Source organism: Rhinatrema bivittatum, chromosome 9 (assembly GCF_901001135.1).
Source record: "Rhinatrema bivittatum chromosome 9, aRhiBiv1.1, whole genome shotgun sequence".
Classification (NCBI taxonomy): Eukaryota; Metazoa; Chordata; class Amphibia; order Gymnophiona; family Rhinatrematidae; genus Rhinatrema; species Rhinatrema bivittatum.
This window is the reverse complement of record NC_042623.1, coordinates 149,372,690-149,392,646: the sequence shown is the minus strand read 5'-3', so window position 1 is coordinate 149,392,646 and position 19,957 is coordinate 149,372,690. Positions and strand designations below refer to the sequence as shown.

The following is a 19,957-nucleotide window of genomic DNA, read 5'->3' as shown; positions in this document are numbered from 1 at the left end:
ATGGCTATGGAGTGAAGGATACCACTGGAGGAGCGTGGCGAGATTGGAGGATGCTTATGCGATACACATTAAATCATTTCTTACTAAGCTCAAGACGCATTGAAGTTACTATAAGAAGGCTTCCTAGCTGGATGAACATCTGACAGGTGGCGCTGGGCGAGGCCCCAGACAGAAGAGAAGTCCTCATCTCTCTGCCAGTGTGCTGCAAGTTGAAATTCTCTCCTTGTAAAAAAAAAAAAAAAAAAAAAAAGGACTTTAACATTATTATTCATCAACTTAATTTGTAGCTTCTTCCTTACCTCTAAGGTCTGTTATAAGCTCAACCTCTCTTCAGTTAAATATAATTACTGCTTCTACTGTTTCATCTTGATGTTATATCTTATTCTTAGCTTCCTCAGAATTTTTTTTTTTTTATGTAGTTATCTTCATCAGTCTCCCCATGTAATTAAGAGGCTTTTCTGAAACCAAGCCTACTCAAACATGGCTAGGCCATTTGCAAAACATTTGTGGGTTTTGCCGAGTTTCCAACCTTCTCTTCTTCCATGGGGGAATGCCTTTGTTTAGTGCACCAGGCGGCACATCTGGTATGATGGTGCAGAGTTTTTCCTCTGTGCCTTGCCACTGCTAACAGAGACGCAGCCATGGCTTATCCAGGCAGATCTGGGAATGCAATCCATCTTGCAGGCTGAAATAAGGACACAGTAGTGGTGAAGTGGAGTCCTGGCATCCCACCAAGAATCCACTAATTTGTGTTTTCCGCAGACTGGCAAAGGATCTTTTTGATATTACCAGGGGGGAGGATGAGGTTAATAATTGATGCCAGAAGCACTGCTGCAAGGTTCTACAGTTACTTACATTTGGCATTTTCCGCCCTGACAAAAGTCTATTCTTGCACTTCCCTCTTCAGCCTCATCTTTAAAGTTTCATTTTTCCTTATTTGTTGATTGTCTACTTTTTTAGTATCTCCATTGCATCCTTTTATTGTCTCATTCCCTTTCTTTCTTTATCTCCACCTCTAATTTCTTCTCCTTTGTACACGCAGAACTGATAATTTCATACTTGGCTTCTCCAGACACAAAACGTTTCTTTAGGAAGGAATGTTCTCATTCTCAGCTTTCAGGACATGGGCCTGTGCAAAGCAGGGCACGCCAAGGACATTTACTCAGCAACCCATGATAGGGCTGACCCAATGGCTGAGTAGCAGTGCATGTGAGACTTGGGCTTAAATTCCTGGGCCTGACTCTTGGGGCTCAGGATGGCAAGCGACTAGGCATGCTTTGGAGGCAATACTCACAGACCTCAAGGCTTGAAGAGTAAGGCGAGAGAGGCAAAGGCAGCGGGGCAGGAGAGATGGTCTGCTCCATTGCTCAACAGCGACACCTGCTGGCTGGCTCAAATGTGCACTTGTATGTGTTTTCTTATGAACAGATCATTTTTCAGAATCAAAGTCATAACCTCGGAGGGCACTAACAAAATCTTACACAATCATTACAAACTGTCTGCTTTGGGGTGAGGGGGGGGGGGGTGAAGAAGAAGAAATTTGTTTCTAACATTTCCTTAGATTTTCTCTCTCATACTTTTTTTTTCTTGGTCCTAAAAGACAGTGGCATGCAATAAATTGATCCTGACCAGTGACTAGTGCAGGTGGAAAAGTGCCCAATACCAACGAAGAATAAGAAGAGCTGCGTGACCCCTTCCTACCTACCCATGAGACTGCAGGGCAGAGCTCTGCAGACACTCCAGTGCTGTAACCTGCTGGCTCGAACAGCATGAGAACAGGCCACTAGGTTTTCTGCTTTTATTTATTTACTAAATTCGGGTCACGTGACAAGAAAAGTCAGGGTTATAGGGACTTGATTTTTTTTTTTTTTTTTTTAAACACAAAGATATAGTTTTGTGAATACACAACTTTGAGTTTCACTGGATGTGGTGCTATTGGCAAGTCTCTTCTGCACAGAGACTCACTCACACCAAGGATATTTTCTTTAAAATCTTAGTTCAATATAGCCTAAAGTCATTTTTGTTTTTGGGGGGTGGAGAGGAAGGGATTATCATACTTAACCCTAAAGTCAAATGGCTTAAGCTTGAAAAAAAAATAAAAAAAAAGAGAAAGAGCGAGCCCCACTTGCACAGAGCTGTGCTTCGGAATTAAACCCCGAGCACGGCATCGTGCAGTGCGTGTCCTGTGATGATTAGAGGGAACCGCAGTGGAAGGCAGAGCACAGTCCTCTTACCTCACAAGTAACATTATAACTATAATAGGCAGCTTAAAGTAAGGAGAAGGAACAGGGTAGGCTTCAAGTCACTATCATTACAGAATCAAGGAGACAATGAACAGATCCCTAGCATTAAGGGGCAGATCTGCAAAATCATCAAAAGACAGTAAAACCTGAAATGAATACACCAGCCCCAGCAGCAGAGACCGAATTAAAAAAAAAAAAAAAAGAAGGAACTAGAGATCAGTTCCATCTGAGAACAGAAATCCTTCCGTTCCCTTATAGAACATCCAACAGGGAAGTAATCGGGATTTGATAATTTCTAGAAAACTAAAGAACAAGACAGAAGGACTGGCTGGACTCATGCTTTCTAATATTAAAAATAATAATAATAATAATTCTGTAATAATGGGACTACTCTAATGCAAATGCCAGAAAAGCAGTTCTTATTCTATGAAAACTGGCAAAGCAACACACAGAACAAGTCTCAAGTTTGATAAATATGTTCCTAAGCTTTCTGCACCGCTCTGTGACAGAAGGTTTCAGTGCCAACGTTGATCAAAAGCAGGTACACAACTGGAAGTGATTCCTTACCAAGGCTCTTCCGAATCTCCAGTTACTTAAGCAGTTTGCCTCGGGATCAAAAAGCTCCACAGCACCTCCTTTTGTCTCATTTGTGGTAGCATCCAGAAACTGGAAGGTGATCCATTTCTTTGGGGCTACGTACTCAGTGCCCACAATCTCAGTTCAACAAACTGATGGGGTGGGATTGCATTATGTAACATGAGAAAGAAATACATTTGGGGCCCCTCCTGCAATGTTTTGAAAATACTCTCTCTCAAAAAAAAAAAAAAAAAAAGGCCTGGAAAGTACTTCAGAAAGATCCTTGAGAATATCAATAAAAACCAAGGAGGAGAACTTTGAAAAATGCGCGTGTGCCCATATATGTGTGTATATGGATGTGAAAAAATCTACACTTGGGTTTCATAACCTGCACGCATAAGATACATGCAGGTTATGAAATACATGTAAATGTACCCTGCAACAAGTGTGTGCATGTAAAAATACCATGCGCAAACATACTGCACTTATCTGGATGAGCTCCGATTCATCTGGCTAGTTAGCAGCTTTGCCACTGCTTAACTGGCTAACTCTTAAAATGTCACTTATCCAGCTAAGTCAGCCTGCCAGGTAAGTCTGAAAAAGCACTAAAGTCACACAGCCAGATAAGTAATGCTTTTTACAGTTATCTGGTTAATCTGACTTAGCTGGAAAGCAGCGTTTTAAGACTGCCCAGAGAAGTAGCAACTTTGTTAGCCAGATAAGTCGGAACTTGTCCGGATAAGCCTCACTTTCAAGATTTAGCCAAATAAATCTAAATTTATCTAGATAATAGCACACAACTGCTATATTCATGTATTTTTATGTCTACCTTTAAAAATATCCGATTGGAAACTTTACCTGTGTAATTTACAAGCAAGTCAGCTTTTATGCATGCAAGTCATGAGGAAAATTACCAGTTCTACCAATTAGTCTATCAGCAGATCATAGACACCTTCCTGACTGTTCAGCCTCAATTCCCCATTTCACCTAGACCCTTCCCCCCCGGACCCAGTCAGTATTGCACTTTTAAGACTTTTACGACCACTTACTTCAGAAGAGAAAATTGAGAAATTGGAAAACAGGGCACAAAGAAATAATTTGCGATTTGTCGGCATGGTGGAGGAAGTTAAGGAGAGTAAATTGGCTGAAGTCTTAGTTAACTGGCTTCCTGAGGTGCTGAATCTGTCAAACCTGCAAAGCATGCTGATAATAGAAAGAGCATACAGGCTGGGGATTCGGAAAAATGGTGGGATGAGGCCACGCATGGTGATTGCTCGGTTCTTGAACTATGATCATAAGCAAGTGATCTGGCGTGCATTTCATAAGCAGTCCTCGACATATAAGAGCTGCCCTATAAAAATCTTCCAAGATTTCTCAGAAAAGAATTCAATTTTGTATGTTCTCAGTTGGCAGCAAAGCAAGTGTGTCTTGCGCTGCAGTTCCCTGCTAAACAGCGTATCTGAAGCAATAGAACACCACAGCTATTTGAATCATCCGAAGAAACCAAAATATTTGCAGATACAATGACTTGTGATGGAAGAATTTATCTAAGTATTTGCCCTGCAGTCAAGGGTCTTCAATTTGTCGTAGTTCTATAGTTTTATCAGTTTGCTGCTGTCCTTTCCCACCTAAGATGGTGCACCATGACCATATCTCCAGCTACAAGTGCATAGAAGTGTCCGGGAGAGGTCTCACTTTCGAAGTGGAGGCCAAATTAGTGACTTTTTGCTATGGAAAGTGGACCCTTGCTGAAACACTGTTTTGGGCCCGGTATTTTATATGTGCCGTCCAACTGGTGGGAGAATGATTTTGGGCTAAATGATCCCTAGTGGTAGCGCAGTGCTTGAAATATGAAGACATATGCTGACTATTCGAGATATGGTGACTTTGGGGCATTGCAGAGCGTGGTGCGAATGGTTTATGCATTTCTTGCTTGTGTGCTTTCACAGCTTAAATATAAATTTTATAGCTAAATTTAAATTTTATTTCAATGTTAATGTTTACTTAAATTTTCTCCTATTTTACTTTTCTAAAATGGCTATGGCAGACTGCCGTTGATGGTATATTATTAACCATTTAGTTGACAGTCTATACTTTATTTGCAGGGATTTGTTGTAGGGGGGAAGGCACCCAGTTGCAACTGAATGGCTCTGGCTCTTCAGATAGAGAGCATAGCAAAACTTGGGAATAACGTTTGGGTTATGCAGGGAGGTGGGGGGAGACTGGGAGCATGGGTGGGATGGTTAGGGGTTTTGTTAAGAAAGGGGTTCCATCCATGAGTTTTGCAAATATGTGTAACCGAGGGTATGTGCACTTCTTTTTAGTGGCCGGCATTTTTTGTATTTCCATATAAAGAAATAGGGGGTGTTACTACCAGGGGTATCCTACAAATTTTACAGTCTGCTATGGGCACTAAGATAAAATACATAACCTGGAATGTTTCAAGTTTAGGCTCCCCAATAAACAGGCCGAATCAGTAAAAGTCGCGGGAGAGCACCCGCTCTCCTGGCGCACGCACAGGCCACTCTCCTGTGCGCGCGATTTAGTATTTAAATGAGGGCCTGCGGTAAAAAGAGGTTCTAGGGACACTAGCACGTCCCTAGCACCTCTTTTTTGACAGGAGCGGCGGCTGTTAGCGAGTTTGACATCCGACGCTCAATTTTGCCAGCGTCTGTTCTCAAACCCGCTGACAGCCACGGGTTCGGAAACCTGATGACGGCAAAATTGAGCGTCCGGTTTTCAACCCGCGAGCCGATTTAAATTTATTTATTTTGATTATTTTTTTACTTGGGACCTCCGACTTAATATCGCCATGCTCCAGCTTCTTTACTTGCCTGGTTAAAGGCATATCTGCATTAGGGGGAGGTAATGTGATATTAGGCGGAGACAAATTGTATTCTAGATCCAATTTTAGGCAGGATGTTCTTCTACAAATATTTCTAAAATGGGCAAAGAGAAAGTTATTCAGCTCCTGTTTGATACTTTGTCCTCAGTGGACATTTGGAGAACACTTCACCCGAAGAGCGAGACTATACCCACCATGCCAAGGTCCACCCTACAAAATCAAGAATTGATTACTTGTTCATTTTTGAATCATTATTTAGTGAGGTTGACAGAGCAGTGTCAGGCAATTCACTTATATCAGATCATTGCCTGGTTATTTTAACAGTGGGGCAATATTCCCAGATACCTGGCTTATTTAATTGGAGAATGCCAGAATGGTTGAATCTAGAATTGGACTTCCAACAGTATTTACAGGAGAAATGGAGGTTATAAGAGGAAGCTATCAATGTAAGTATAATCCAGGATTATGTTGGGAAGAGGCTATAACTGTGCTTAGGGGGGATTTCAACAGTTATGTAGCTTTTATGAAAAGGTATAGGAAAAAGCAAATAATTGATCTTGAAAGACAAATGGCTTATTACACATCCCAGTGGAATAGGGTTAACTCCAATATCTGGGAAAAAAGGTTCAAAAAGACATAGCAAGTGCTCAATAATTTGCATCACCAGAAAGTGAAAGATGCAATGCTTATGTTTCGGCATAAATTGTTCTTATATGGGAGAATAGCCACTGCCATTAGCAATGGTTACATGGAATAGACTTAGTTTTTGGGTACTTGCCAGGTTCTTATGGCCTGGATTGGCCACTGTTGGAAACAGGATGCTGGGCTTGATGGACCCTTGGTCTGACCCAGTATGGCATTTTCTTATGTTCTTAAACCAAGCCGAATGCTATCTTGATTATGCAAAGCTCATGCTCCCTCCAAATTTATAAGTAGCATTAAGAAAAAAAGATGGGTCTTTTGCGATCACAACAGTGCAAATTACGATGGTGTTCCTGGATTTCTTTCAGATTTTATATCATTCTGAGAACCCAAACTTGGAAAACCACCAACAGTCTCTTCAGAATTTACCCTTGCCCCTAGTAAGATCTACACAGTTAGAAGCCCTGAACAGACCCTTTTCGGACACTGAAATAAGTCAAGCTATTAAGGGTCCGAAATTGCATAAATCACCAGGTCCGGATGGGTTAAATTCTTTGTTTCATAAGCATCTTCAGGTTCCCTTAGCAACTTCTCTTGCTGCATTATTCAACCATATGGTGGAGGTGGTGATATTGCCGCCCCCTCAATGGCCGAAGCTGCTATTGTAATCCTCCCTAAACCAGGTAAGGATCCGGCTGATCCTGGATCATATAGGCTGATCTCACTATTAAATTTGGACATAAAAATATATGCCAAAATTAATCACCAACCATATTAAGTATATTCTACCCCTGCTGATCTCACAAGAGCAATCTGGTTTCGTGATAGGTAGGAGACTGAGTGGTAATATCAGGCACCTGTTACTGGCACTTGAGACCTTTAGCAAGTTTCACTTCCTTGATTCTCTAATGGTAAGCTTTGATGCAGAAAAAGCTTTCGATCGAGTGGAATGGGATTATCTTTTTACTGCAATGGTGAAGTTTGGATTTACAGGCACCATTATGGCTGTGATTAGATTACTTTATAGTAATCCTAAGGCTTATAAATGTATTAATGGTTCTACATCTCCTATCTTTAATTTAGGTAGGAGTATCAGAAAGGGATGCCTCTTGTCTTCTCTACTGTTTATTTTATCACTGGAGCCTTTAATTTGCAAAATTAAAGATAAATCTATTTGCGGCATCCCAATAGGACAGAAGGCATTAAAAAATTACGTTGCTCATGGACGACATGATGATCTTGTCCAGTACCCGGGTCTCTCTCCAAAATGTCTTAAATTGCATTTTTCTTTTTGGCACTTTTTCAGGCTTGAAGTTGAATTTACTTAAGTCTGAGGCTATAGACATTGCAGGTGATTTAAAAGATACCTGGCCTAATTTCCCCATGATATGGGCAGCTGATACTATTAAATACCTAGACATTAAAGTTCTTAGGGACATTCAGTGTTGGTCTGATTATAATTTTTAAGCTCCTTCTTCAGGAATTTAAACAAAAACTAGTTAGTTGGGAGTACTTCCCTCTTTCATTGTCCAGCCTTGGTTAAAATGGTATTCATTCCCAAAGTTTTATACAAGTTGCAGATGGTCCCCTTTTACAATACCAAGAGGGGGATCTGAGATTGTCACAAAAGCTTTGCATGAAGTTCTTTTGGAAATCAAGGAAGGCAAGATTAAATGTTGCTACTTTAATGATGCCCAGAGATGAGGGCAGCTTGGGATTTTCAAATCTGCACTTTTATAATCTTGGTTGTTTGATATTAACACAGAGAATGGATGGGAGCGGGGGAAGATAATTAAATTGCATGGTTAGAAAAGGAATTTATGAGTCCTTGTTGTTTATCTTACCTAATCCATGCCAAGAATGGGGGATTTACCATTCTACATATTGCAATAACTATTAGCATGTGCTGTGAGGAAGAGCTGGTATTGGATTCAGAAACATTTGGAGTTTAGTTGGCAAAGATCCTATTGTTTGCTATTGATGGGTAACCCAGATTTTAAACCAGGTTTGACATACAACAAATTTCAACTGTTTTCTTCACAAGGGTATTAAGTATATTTCTCTTTATCAATGTACAATTTGGTACAATGCATTCACAAGAATACTGTATTTAACATTTATCCCTTAGGAGTTTGTATTTTCTTAAATATATGCAAATCCATAGCTATACTGGGAAAGGGTTGAATGACAGGGAGAGAAACTTACTAGTGGCGCTTTTCAAAGATTGTTGCATATGTCTAAAAAACAAATGTCTATCTCGGCAATGTACAAGTTCCTTCATAATATGCAAAATTATAGTATATAGACTGTTTTAGCCAAGATTTGGTCTTGTGTCTTATAGATTATTCTATTAGATGATGACATTCTTGATTGTGATCTTTTGATCTGGCATACAATGAAATGTGTCACATTATGGGAGGTTCGTTTTAGGAGTTTGCTCTGGACTTTGCAGCAAAAATAGCTTCTTCTGGTAATTGCTTGAAATGTTCTCATCCCTCTGCATCACTGCTACATTGTCAATGGGATTGTGGTCCTGTACAATAGTTTTGGCAAATCGGTGAAAGCATATTTTGAGTCTCTTAAAGTACCAACAATAACTTGGTATGCAGCATTCTGCCTATTGGGATATGTGGCTGTGACTTCAGACCATGGACAGGTTAACAGACTGCTTTTGATACAGGGATGCCTAGTGGCTCTTCATCTTTATACTTGGTCAGTGGCTGGATCAGACCAGCTCAACTTTGTCATCATGGTTAATGTCTGTTCTGGATGTTTACTTATTAGAGATGACATCGGCCCGAGGTAGTTCCAAAAAAGCAAGAGGCCAGTTGCACCGAATATGGGTACCTTATGTGAAGTCTCTCTTCTCAAAAGTGAAAAATGGAGTGGAATCTACCATGGTTTAAAGGGAGATGCTTGAATTAAGCCCTGAGCTCAGCTTGCAGCTTGATGTTGTGCCTTCTAATGTGGCTATACATAATGCGAAGCTATACATGCCAAGAGAGGGTCAAGGACGGATGATGGGGGTGAGATGAGAGGGGAGGGGAGTTTTGAAGTAGTTGTGTTATGTCTTTGTAATGTTTTTGCCCATTATTCTCTGTTCTTGTTTTAAATGTGTAAAAGTTAATAAAAATATTACAAACAAAAAAAAAAAAATGAAGTTTCTGGTGTATAAGGTCAAATATTGGCTTTCTGCTCCAAAAATAAAAATGTATTATGTTAATAAAATGTATATGCCTCATAATCAGTAAAACAACAAAAGCAGTTTACAAGAAAACACTCAATATAAAAACAAACTACAAAAAGAAAAAGATTACAGTACCAAACTCCTGCCATTTTCTTCCTTTTCAGTATACAACTCAAATACAAATTTGCCTTTCCCAAGATCTTACACCCAAATTGTATTTGCTACAAATAAAACCCTTTTCTGGCTGACATAGAAACATGACAGCAGAAAAAGACCACATGGCCCATCCAGTCGGACCATCCATCCAACCAATCAAGCACCACAGTTCCCACCACCTCCTTAGAGATAGAGCCTCTGTATTCAGCTCATGCTTTCTTGAATTCAGATACTTCACCACTTTTACTGGGATGCTGTTCCACAAATTCTTTCACCCCTCTGTAAATAAATATTTCCTAAGATTACTCCTGAGTCTACCCCCTTTCAGCTTCATCTCATGGCCCCTCGTTCCAGAGCCTCCTTTCCATTAAAAAAGACTCATCTACTGTGCATGGAAACCTTTGAGATATTTGAATGTCTCTATCATATCTCCCCTATCTTGCCTTTCCTCCAGGGTGTAAATGTTTAGATCTTTAAAGTCTATCCCCCATATGCTTTAGAATGAAGACCTCTGACTACTTTAGTAGCCACCCTCTGGACTGACTCCATCCTGTTTATATCCTTTTGAAGGTTCAATCTCCAGAATTGTGCACAGTATTCCAAATGAGGTCTCACCAGGGACCTATACAGGGGCAATATCACCTCCCTTTTTCTACTGACCATTCCTCTCCCTATGTAGCCAAGCATCTTTCTGGTTTTCGCTGTCGCTTTATCTACCTGTTTGGCCACCTTAATATCATCAGATACATTTACCCTCAGATCCCGCTCTTCCTTTGTGCTTAGAATGATTTCACCTCCAATACTGTATCTTTCCCTTGGTTTTTTTGCATCCTAAGTGCATTACTCTGCATTTTTTAGCATTAAATCTTAGCTGCCAGACCTTAGACCATTCCTCAAGCTTTGCTAGTTCCCTCATCTTTTCCACTCCTTCCTGGCTTTCCATAAAAGCCTAACTCCCACTGCTGATATCTATCACCTCAAGTCACACTAGGTAACAGATGAGCCTTTGCTTACAGAATTAAGTAGTTCAGCTCAGCTCTGGCCAAATTTGGACATTCATTCCAAAACTTCAATTATAAAAGCCCGTTTAGCACAGCAACATAAAAGAAATGTTTGAGTTTTGGCTGCCACCAACTGAAAGCCCTGTAATGACTTAAGAGCCTGCCCAAGTATATACCAGTCAAGTTTAATCAGACCATTACTTCTCATGCAATGGAAAGCAACAGCCAGTAGCTTACATTTAGCTCTCTCAGCTATCGGCAACCAATATAAGGAGAAAAATTAGAGGAGACTTACCACAAATCAGTCTGGCAACACCATTTTGTAATCAATTCATACAAGCTTTAAAATGATGCAAACTTTAAAATGGGTCAAGTTAAATCCTCACTATATCTAGAAGAGGTTAAGCTTTTTCAGGTTGAAACACCACCCTTTCCAACCTTACTTTCCCCCTTCCTGCCTACACTCGACTTGGGTCCACAAAGCAAAAGGTGAAATCAATTGTTGATTTGTATATTCTTCAATCTATTCTACTGAGAATTTCTTCAAAGTTGATCTGAAACCCGATTTGCTTTTCCTTGGATGGCTTCTAAGTGGATACTGTGATTCAGTGGATTAATGAAATGATACCTATTTTCCAAATGTACATGTAACCCCATCCCAGGAGGCAGGCTGCAACCTGCTGGGGCCATAAAAGAAATGTGTTACTCTTCAGGACTGGAACCTCACCAGGTTAGCTTGAACACTGTCTCTTACTTCCAGGGGCTGGATTCTTTGTGGGGTGGAGGGAAAGACTTAACTTTCAGATCCTGGAGTGCTAAGGGTGAATGATATGCACATTTCTCTTTACCTCTTTCACAATGTGTGTGCGCAGTGTTAAGCCCAATAAACGAGCTGGAGTCACCTGGTTGGTGTCCAAAAGGAATATCTTTACTGTTGGGCAATCCAAATGTAGAATGGCAGCAATAACAAAATCCTCTGCACTGCAAAATGTTTCTCCTTTATTTTACAGTCTTCCCCTCTATCTTTGCATAACTCAAGACCAGGCCAAGGAAAACCTAGAGTTCCCAGGTGGGCAGGGTATCCCTTTGGCTGAGTGGAAAACCCCTTCCAAGCTGGAAAAATGATAACTACAGTCTTTGGCACAGAGAGTAAAGATCTCTCTCTCTCCCAAGGAGGTGAAGATCCTGGATGGGTGTCCTGAGTGATCTTTACTTTGTTCTTACTCACGGTTAGGTGATCTTCTGTTATTTCTCTTAGAGCCCAGATGGGAGGGATCCCCTGGAAACAGGCAGCGCGCCCTGCTCCATGAAGGAAGGAAAGGGCAGCCAAAATCTTCCTCCTATACCTCAATTTAAGTCCTTTCCCTTTCAACAAAAGCTTAACACTGGAGTTCCTCCCCGCAGCAAGTCAACACCTCCTCTGTCCTTGCTGAGGGTATGGAAGGGCAATTCTTCCCTAACCAGAGCAGCCCCAGACACAGGGTTCACCATGCCCTGAGCCCAGGTGGTACCCAGGGTCTCACAAGGCGCCTACCAAGAAAATTTGACAAAACCCGAAAAAACAATCCAGAGGGAAAGTCCCATCCAGCCAGTGAGTGGACTGGAAAATACCCTCCCGACCCGTATCAGGATTCCCAGGCAGGGTGTGCCTGGCTCCTCTGATTGGGCCTGGAAAATCCAATGCAGAAAATGCTCCTCACTACCTAACTGCTAGCAAACCATAAGGGCCTGGCCACAGTCTCTGTGTAGAGAGCTGCTTTAAAAACAAAACAAAAAAAAAAAAGAAAAACCCTTTCCTAGGGGGATGGCCATTCCAGCACCCTCAAAGGGAGAGGCTGCAGATGAATGGTACATTCTCTCACTTCCACAACTTTCTAACCTTCACTGTCCCTAGCAAAAAAGGAGTTTTCCCAGGGCCTTAATGGTAATGCACTTGACAGTCAATTACAAACGTATCTACTTAGTCAGTTACTTATCTTTTCCCCTTTCTGAGGCATTTGGCCGTTTGCTATTAAAACACATGCAACTCTTGGAATGGGGTAGTTTGTAAGAGTCACAGAGCGCACATTCAATATTAGGGTTAAGTCTCCTTCATACATTACTCAGCCCCAGATCTACAGGATTCTCCATGGAGGAGGGGAGGGGAGGATAACCTCCAAGCAATCTTTTGTCTCTGTAATGAGTGCCAAGAAGTAAGTTACACACAAAGCTGGTGTTGCAACACAACTTTATTGATGAAGCTTTTCAAACTTGTAATATGGTTTGTGTTACAAGTCTCTTCCAGTAAATCACCATAGAGCAAGACAAACAAATTAATCTGTGGTTCTGTAAATCTCTTGATCCAATCCTTGGTGTCCCTTTCCTTATTCTTGGTTGGAATTTGAAGCCTCTCTGAGGTTTGGGGGTATACAGGGTCCTCTTCCTAATTTAAATTCTCATTTCAAATGCCCGGTCTCCAAATGATTGATTTGAATTCTCCAACTTTTCCTCTCCTCTCCTTCTCGGTTGTACTGGTTAGGTACCTCCTTGACTCTCCTCTAGTTAAACACCATAGGAGTGCCACCTCTCCTTCTTCCTCCACATTTCCTGGATGGGCAAGAGAACAATTTAGACTAAATGGTACTAGGATCTCTGAAAAACTTCCATTCCTCTCTTGGTGGGGAGGATGGATAAAAACTTCTTCGCAAACAAAAATCGACTTAAGTAAAAATCGCTAGTTGAGTACCATCAACCAAACTCCTAGCTAAGGCTTTGGGCCTTAATTTTTCAGAGTAAAGAACAAATGAAACACTCCTTCCTCTCTCTAAAAGCAAACTAAAAATCTACATAGACACTAGGGGTCACTTGCTTCTATGCAATCCGGGCAAACCAGCACAGCAGCCTCTACAGAGGGTGCCGTGACACAGTTGGTACCTTCCTCCACTCTACACTGCTTTGATCTAATTACCGAGCCATACCTTCTTTAGTAGAGATTCCATTGGGGCTCAATATACACATTCAGGGATCTAAGATGACTGAAGCTCAAACACACTTGACTGCTTGAGTTCTGCTTACTCAGTCTTTTCCTTTCCAATATTTGGACTTTTAAGATGGAGAAACATAAGGGGACAATTTGGAATTTCTTCTCCCAATCCTGGAGAAACATATGCAATAATCAGTAACTGGTGAGGAATCAGAACCATCTTTGGGGTAACTTTCCTTGCGAGAGCATTCTGCAACTCTGACCCTAAACACTACTAATTTTGCAAGCTCAAACCTCCACCCTCTCCTCACCACCACTAGCAAAGTTACTCTGCATGCTGTTGTGAAGCATTTGCCAATCCTAATGATGGGAAAGCATGCACTGTTGGAGGAGAGAACGTAAAAGTTGTTGCTACCTTTAGTGCCATGATTTTAGTAATGGAGCACTGGGCAGTAAACAAGTTAGGCCTGCTGTTGTGAGTTTACTAAGGAGTCAGATTCCCAAGGCTGCAAAATGGCACATTCCAGGGGACTGCAACTATGCCTAGAAAGCCATTTATGCACTATTATTTCAGAGATCACATTTAAATTGAAGATTCACAACAGTATCAATTTGACGAATGATCAGTGTTTGGGAGGGGTCAAGGAGCGGGTCTCATTACCCTGGTGTGTAATGCAACAGTAAAAAATGACCTAATTTTCCATGGGAAAACTGAGCAAGTTGTAGAACACCTCTAAGATCAAAAATCTTATATTTCCTCAGCACAGGAAAGTTGAGAAATCTATGAGAGAAATTATACAAATCCTCATTGAAACCTTCCTGCCCTTTACTATGGTGTGATGTATGATTGTGGGGTGTAGCAGGGGGGATGGAGCTCCAAAACCTGATCAAGAAACAGCAAGACAGAACTTTCAGATACCTTCTGCTTTGCTTGAACAATCGCAGGAAGACGTGATAATTCAACCCAACCTTTTCGTTGTTCACAGTAGCAGATTTTGGGAATGTTTTGGACAGGAGTATATACAGTGGTAGGAAATGGGGGAATTGGCGTAGGGTTGCATATGAGAGTTTGCACATGCATTTACTCGAAGTGGACGAATCTCAATTGGGCACGATGGTAAGCCATTTTGTTTATCATCTGCTATCATTTACTATGCTATTATCTTTTGTCTAGGAAGACCTATGGATAAAAAGGTAAGATTTTCAGAATGATTTATCCATGATAAAGACTTTTCAGTCTTGCCTAATTAATTATCTGACATTCTATATAAGAGCAACAAATATTTCATTTTTCTATGTACAGCAACAAAATTCCTCAACAAGAATGATGCAAAAACATCCTGATGCATTTTATCACTAGAATGACATTTTATTCTATTGCATAGAGCTAAACTTCTCAGAAGAAAAAATTATTAATTTAAATATACAAGGATAGCTCACAGAGGTACCTATGCTAAACACAGAATGTCAGACTTTTAGGAGTCCACAGTTTCTGTGCTAAAACACCCATGGCCATTTTTCCAGAAAAGGGCAGGTAAGGTAACGACCTGTTTCCGGTAGTTTAGAAAGTTCCCATTGATTCCCCTTCAAAAGCTGAGCGTTGCAGGCACTTTGGATGGCCAGCAGGTGTTGCCAAAGGAGCAGTAGTTGATTGTCTCTCCTTCCACTTCACAGTTGTGTGGGTGAGTGCCGATTCAGCAGCCTGACAAACATTGCCTGAAAAAGCTAGAGCCCGCATCAGAGATCAAGACTACAGAGCATTAACCTCGGGGGCATTAAGCTGGCTGCTAGAGAATAATGATTGGGAAGAAAATCTATTTAAAGTCTGAATTTCTTATTTTAATCAATGCCAATATAAAAGCATAACATATATCTATATATCTCTCTCTCTCTATATCTACATTTCCATTCCATTTAGAAAAAACATGACTTAGATTATGTGGCACACAGAAGTTAGACCAAACCTCGTGAAAACTTTGCAAGACAGCCCCATTCCTTAGCCATATTTCCAGGTCTTCCAGCCTAACACAGCTCATAACATACATTACTTCAAAATTTTTGTGTTTCAGATAATTTACTGGTTTTTCAGATAATTTACTGGTTGAAAAAAGTTTTTTAAAAATGAATCTCTTGCTTCTAACATCCCACATAAGAAACTAAATAAGCATGGGGGAGGTGGTGAGGGGGGAAACTGATCCTGAGCTGGGCGGATGTGGATTAAGTCTGATCAAAAAGAACAGCCAGCTGGGTTAGAGCTCTGCTGAAAGAGAGAGTGCTGTCAGCAAGAGAGTAAATTTTCAGATGATAATGGTGGGAATTCTAAGTGCAAATTTGGTGCTCCATCTATTCATGTCATGGCAGTTGTAAGACAGTATTAAAAAAATCTTTGAGTCGTACAAACCCTATTATCCTGATTTCCAAATTATGCCATTTACAGTTAATAATGGCTAAATAAAGACAAGGAAAATTAGTGTGAACCCTACACAATTTTCAAAATCAACTGAGGTGTCAAACACCAGTCCTCCTGGGCCTGGTTTCAGGCTATCTGCACACACTGAATATAACTTACAGCTAGTTCACATATTTTAGGTACTCTTCAAACCTGCTTCTGGCCCCTCAGGAACTTGACTCTAATCCATTACCCCTAAATTCATCAAAATGAGTTATTAACGAATGCCTGCGTTAAGAAAAAAGGGGCGTGTTTAGGGAAATTTTAGAATTACCACACCATATGGTAACTTGCTAATCCCTATTTTTCACATCTTGCGCTAAGGAGAGGGAGCGGGATGAAGTATTTATGTCTCTATAGGAGGGCCATCTAAAAGGTTGAGGTGAGGTGTTGGTGGTGGTTTAGGGGCCAGTTGCTCATGTAGAGTGAGATGTACGAACAGCACAGTACACCTCTGTGAAGATCAGACAACATTTGGCGTGAGGAAATTTCTACTGTGTTCTCTCACCCTAGCTTGATGGACTCTATAACAGGGTACCTACCCAAACTCCTCCCTGATCCCGCTCCTCCAAAAAATTTGCATTCGCACCAAGAGTTATTGTTCATAACGCATGCGTTAACACCATAACACATTTTGATGAATGACCCTATTTATTTCCAAGGCATCTCCAGTTCAAGTTAGAAAATAGCCACTGCTATTACTAGCATCAGTAGCATGGGATATACTTAGTTTTTGGGTACTTGCCAGGTTCTTATGCCCTGGATTGGCCACTGTTGGAAACAGGATGCTGGGCTTGATGGACCCTTGGTCTATCCCAGTATGGCAATTTCTTATGTTCTTATGTGTTCTAAACACAAATTAGGAATGTGTCATTTCTTTCATTTCATTTAGTCTGCATTAAAAGTTTTAACATGTGCTAAAACATTTTAACACACACAAACCATTAACAAGTTTTAGTGTGCAATAACAAAAAAACATTAAAAGAAAAATGACAAAATCTAAACATGCAGGCCGATGCAATATCGTGTGCTGAGCCTAGCTCACAGGTTAACGTGCATCCATAATCCCCATGCAATAAGGGAATCAGCGCATCCAAAACGCATGTCCAAACTCGCGTGTAGCTAATAGCACTCATCACATGTAAATTCCATGTAGATGAGGCTATTAGCTATTACCCCGCGATGCAAAACATTCCTGTGCGCCTGAGGCATAATTTTTAACCCATCAAATTTTATGCCTGCCCAGAGCAGGCGCAAGTCTTCTTGCATGTGAAGAGCTCAACATAAAAACAAAAAAAAACTGCTTTTCTGTGGTTCCTCCTACTTAGTATTGTCGCAATATTAAGTAGGAAGAACCACAGAAAGCAGCACCGTGCAAAAAAAAACAACGTCTTGATTAAAAAAAAAAAAAAATTGGGGGGGGGGGGGGGGTCACACAATATACACCCACAATATTCACGCTCAGGGCAATGTATATTGTGTCTGCCTACTGTGCCAGTAAATTAGCTGCTGCCAGATAAAACGGACGTTCATAAACTGATTTCCTTTCTGGTAACCTGCACACACAGGGCACTTAATATTACTTTATTCACTGCTACACTTACTTCCGATTGGTCCATTCAATATCACATGTCAGTGAAAGGACCAATCCCCTTTTAGGGATTGGTCCTTTCAATGACACTTTTCAGTGAAGAGGACCAATCAGGAACAGCCCTGCTGGGGGGTGGGGAGGGAGCTCTGGCCAGGCTGTTGTGGACGCACAGCCACTTCTCTGGGTGCCTGATGCAGAGCGCCAAGGATACACAAATTATCCATTGCATGTCCCTTGTAGCGCAGCTCATTTGCATATAGAATCGAGTGCCCAGGAGAGGTGGATCTGTGTGAGTTCAAAAAATGTGCGTCCACTTTGGATGCATGTTTTTTTTTTACGCTTGATATTGCACTGGCTGAAAATTACAAAATCCAAACAAAATGTTTTGGATGCACACTCCTAATAACTAAAACAAAAAAATAAAAATGTGTATAAATTAAAAAACTCGTCTCTAAGGAGAAATCTTGATACTTCTTAGGGCAAATTTAAATTGGTTTCATAAAAAGTGCTCTTCCACCAAAGAAAACACTTGCAGCACACAGCATATAATCATATACCATCTATGTTGACAAAAATGAGCTTTCCAGCACAGTTTAATATTGAATTATTCCAAGCACACATTTTGTTTAATGTATTTTACAACATATTAAATCAGTCCAGATCTATGTCCTCTTAACATCTTAGCATAGTTGAACAAAACAACTTATCTTGACCAAAGGATGTAGTGATTTCCACAAGCTCCCAGCAAGAAAACTGTGGTGATTGTTGTTGAATAGTAGTGTTTCACAACTTAAAGACAGCAACATTATGTTTGAATAAACGTATTATGCCTGACACTGCCAGTGTTTCGGCATCTCAACGCCTGCTTCAGGGGCTACGTCGATGTCACATTAAAATCACATACAAAGAAAATTCAACTATAATTCTCAACTTACTTTCCAAAGAAAGAGAGGCAGAGTCACAAAAACAGTCTCGTGGTAAATAAAGACGGCTAAACCACAAACTCCACGCAATGGTTTTCACCAATAAAAGAAACATTCTTCAACATGTCGTCACCCACACTGGCTGACTTAAATATAAGGACCATCATTTTTTGAGCTCATTATAATCGCAACAGCTCATGAGGCAACTGTTGATTGCTATGCCTTTTTTTTTTTTTTTTTTAAATAATCATTGGTTTCAATTAAATACAATGTGCAATCTTTTTTTTTTTTTTTATTTAAAATTAAAATTATATGTATCCCATATTCCGAACCAATCCTTAATTTGTTGATGATGACTTGACATAGCCTCTTTATGTACAAATATCTCAATACTATTCCATTAATACTTTGCAGAAAGTATTAGACATAAGCTTGGATCCAATAAAAGTTCAAACTGATTTTTTATATGAATTGGCTACTGTAGCTTTACAAAATGTAGTTTTTAGTTTTGATGACTGATAAACAGTTCAAGGGGATGGCAATGGGGGCTTCTATGGCCCCCTGATGTCATCATACATTTATGTGGGAGAATAGCAATCAATTTGGTTGCCTCAATGTTTGTAGAGAGAGAGTTTGTGAAACTGTAGAAGTGATACATTGACTAGATCTGTGTTATGGTCATGTGATATCACAACTTTGCAACAGTTTTTCACACTGCTAAATACCTGCAATTTGAATTTACAATTCACCTATACTGCTAGTATTCATTAGGTGTCTTTTTTTTTTTTTTTTTTACTGGCAACTATACTTTGAGGGACAGAATTAGTTTAATTACTACAATTACAAATTAGGAACTCAAATATCTTCATCATGGCAGCTTTCCTGACCAGCCAGATTACATGTTAATTAATACCAGAACACATTCTCACAGTTCCACAGTCTGGGCAAATGCAATTGGCTGTGCCAGTAAATTAATCTACAACAATTATTCAAAGAGAAAGTTAACATATTTTGGTTTTCATGTGGTTTTGATGGGCTTCCATGCTAATTTACCAGATTGGGAACATAAAACCCAAGGGACATAATGACTGGGAGACTGACAGGAGAACTATTTACTACAAATCTGCACTGGTCTTTTCACTTTCCACAGAGTGCCCACAGCAGTAAAAAGCAATCTCAGAACAATAAGCAAGCCAAGGCAGTTTCCTGTGTTGGGGAAACCCACTCTTTAACCTTGACCTGATGGAGATTACCTTCTTTAGAGTCTGGATACAGAAGAAATTCCCATAAGCAGAGCAGTAGTTCATTAAAACATAATATTTTTTTCCAAATCTTGCCTTTTCTCAAGGCTGTACCACATAGCATTTTCCTGACTTTTCTTC

The 19,957-nt window shown here is 40.3% G+C and overlaps 1 protein-coding gene across 4 annotated transcripts in view; it reads right to left on the bottom strand.

Annotated features, from left to right (window-relative positions):
* SGPP2 (sphingosine-1-phosphate phosphatase 2) overlaps nucleotides 1–19,957 on the bottom strand; it is a 186,546-nt gene that overhangs the window by 84,926 nt on the left and 81,663 nt on the right. The gene's annotated exons all lie outside the window — the stretch shown is intronic.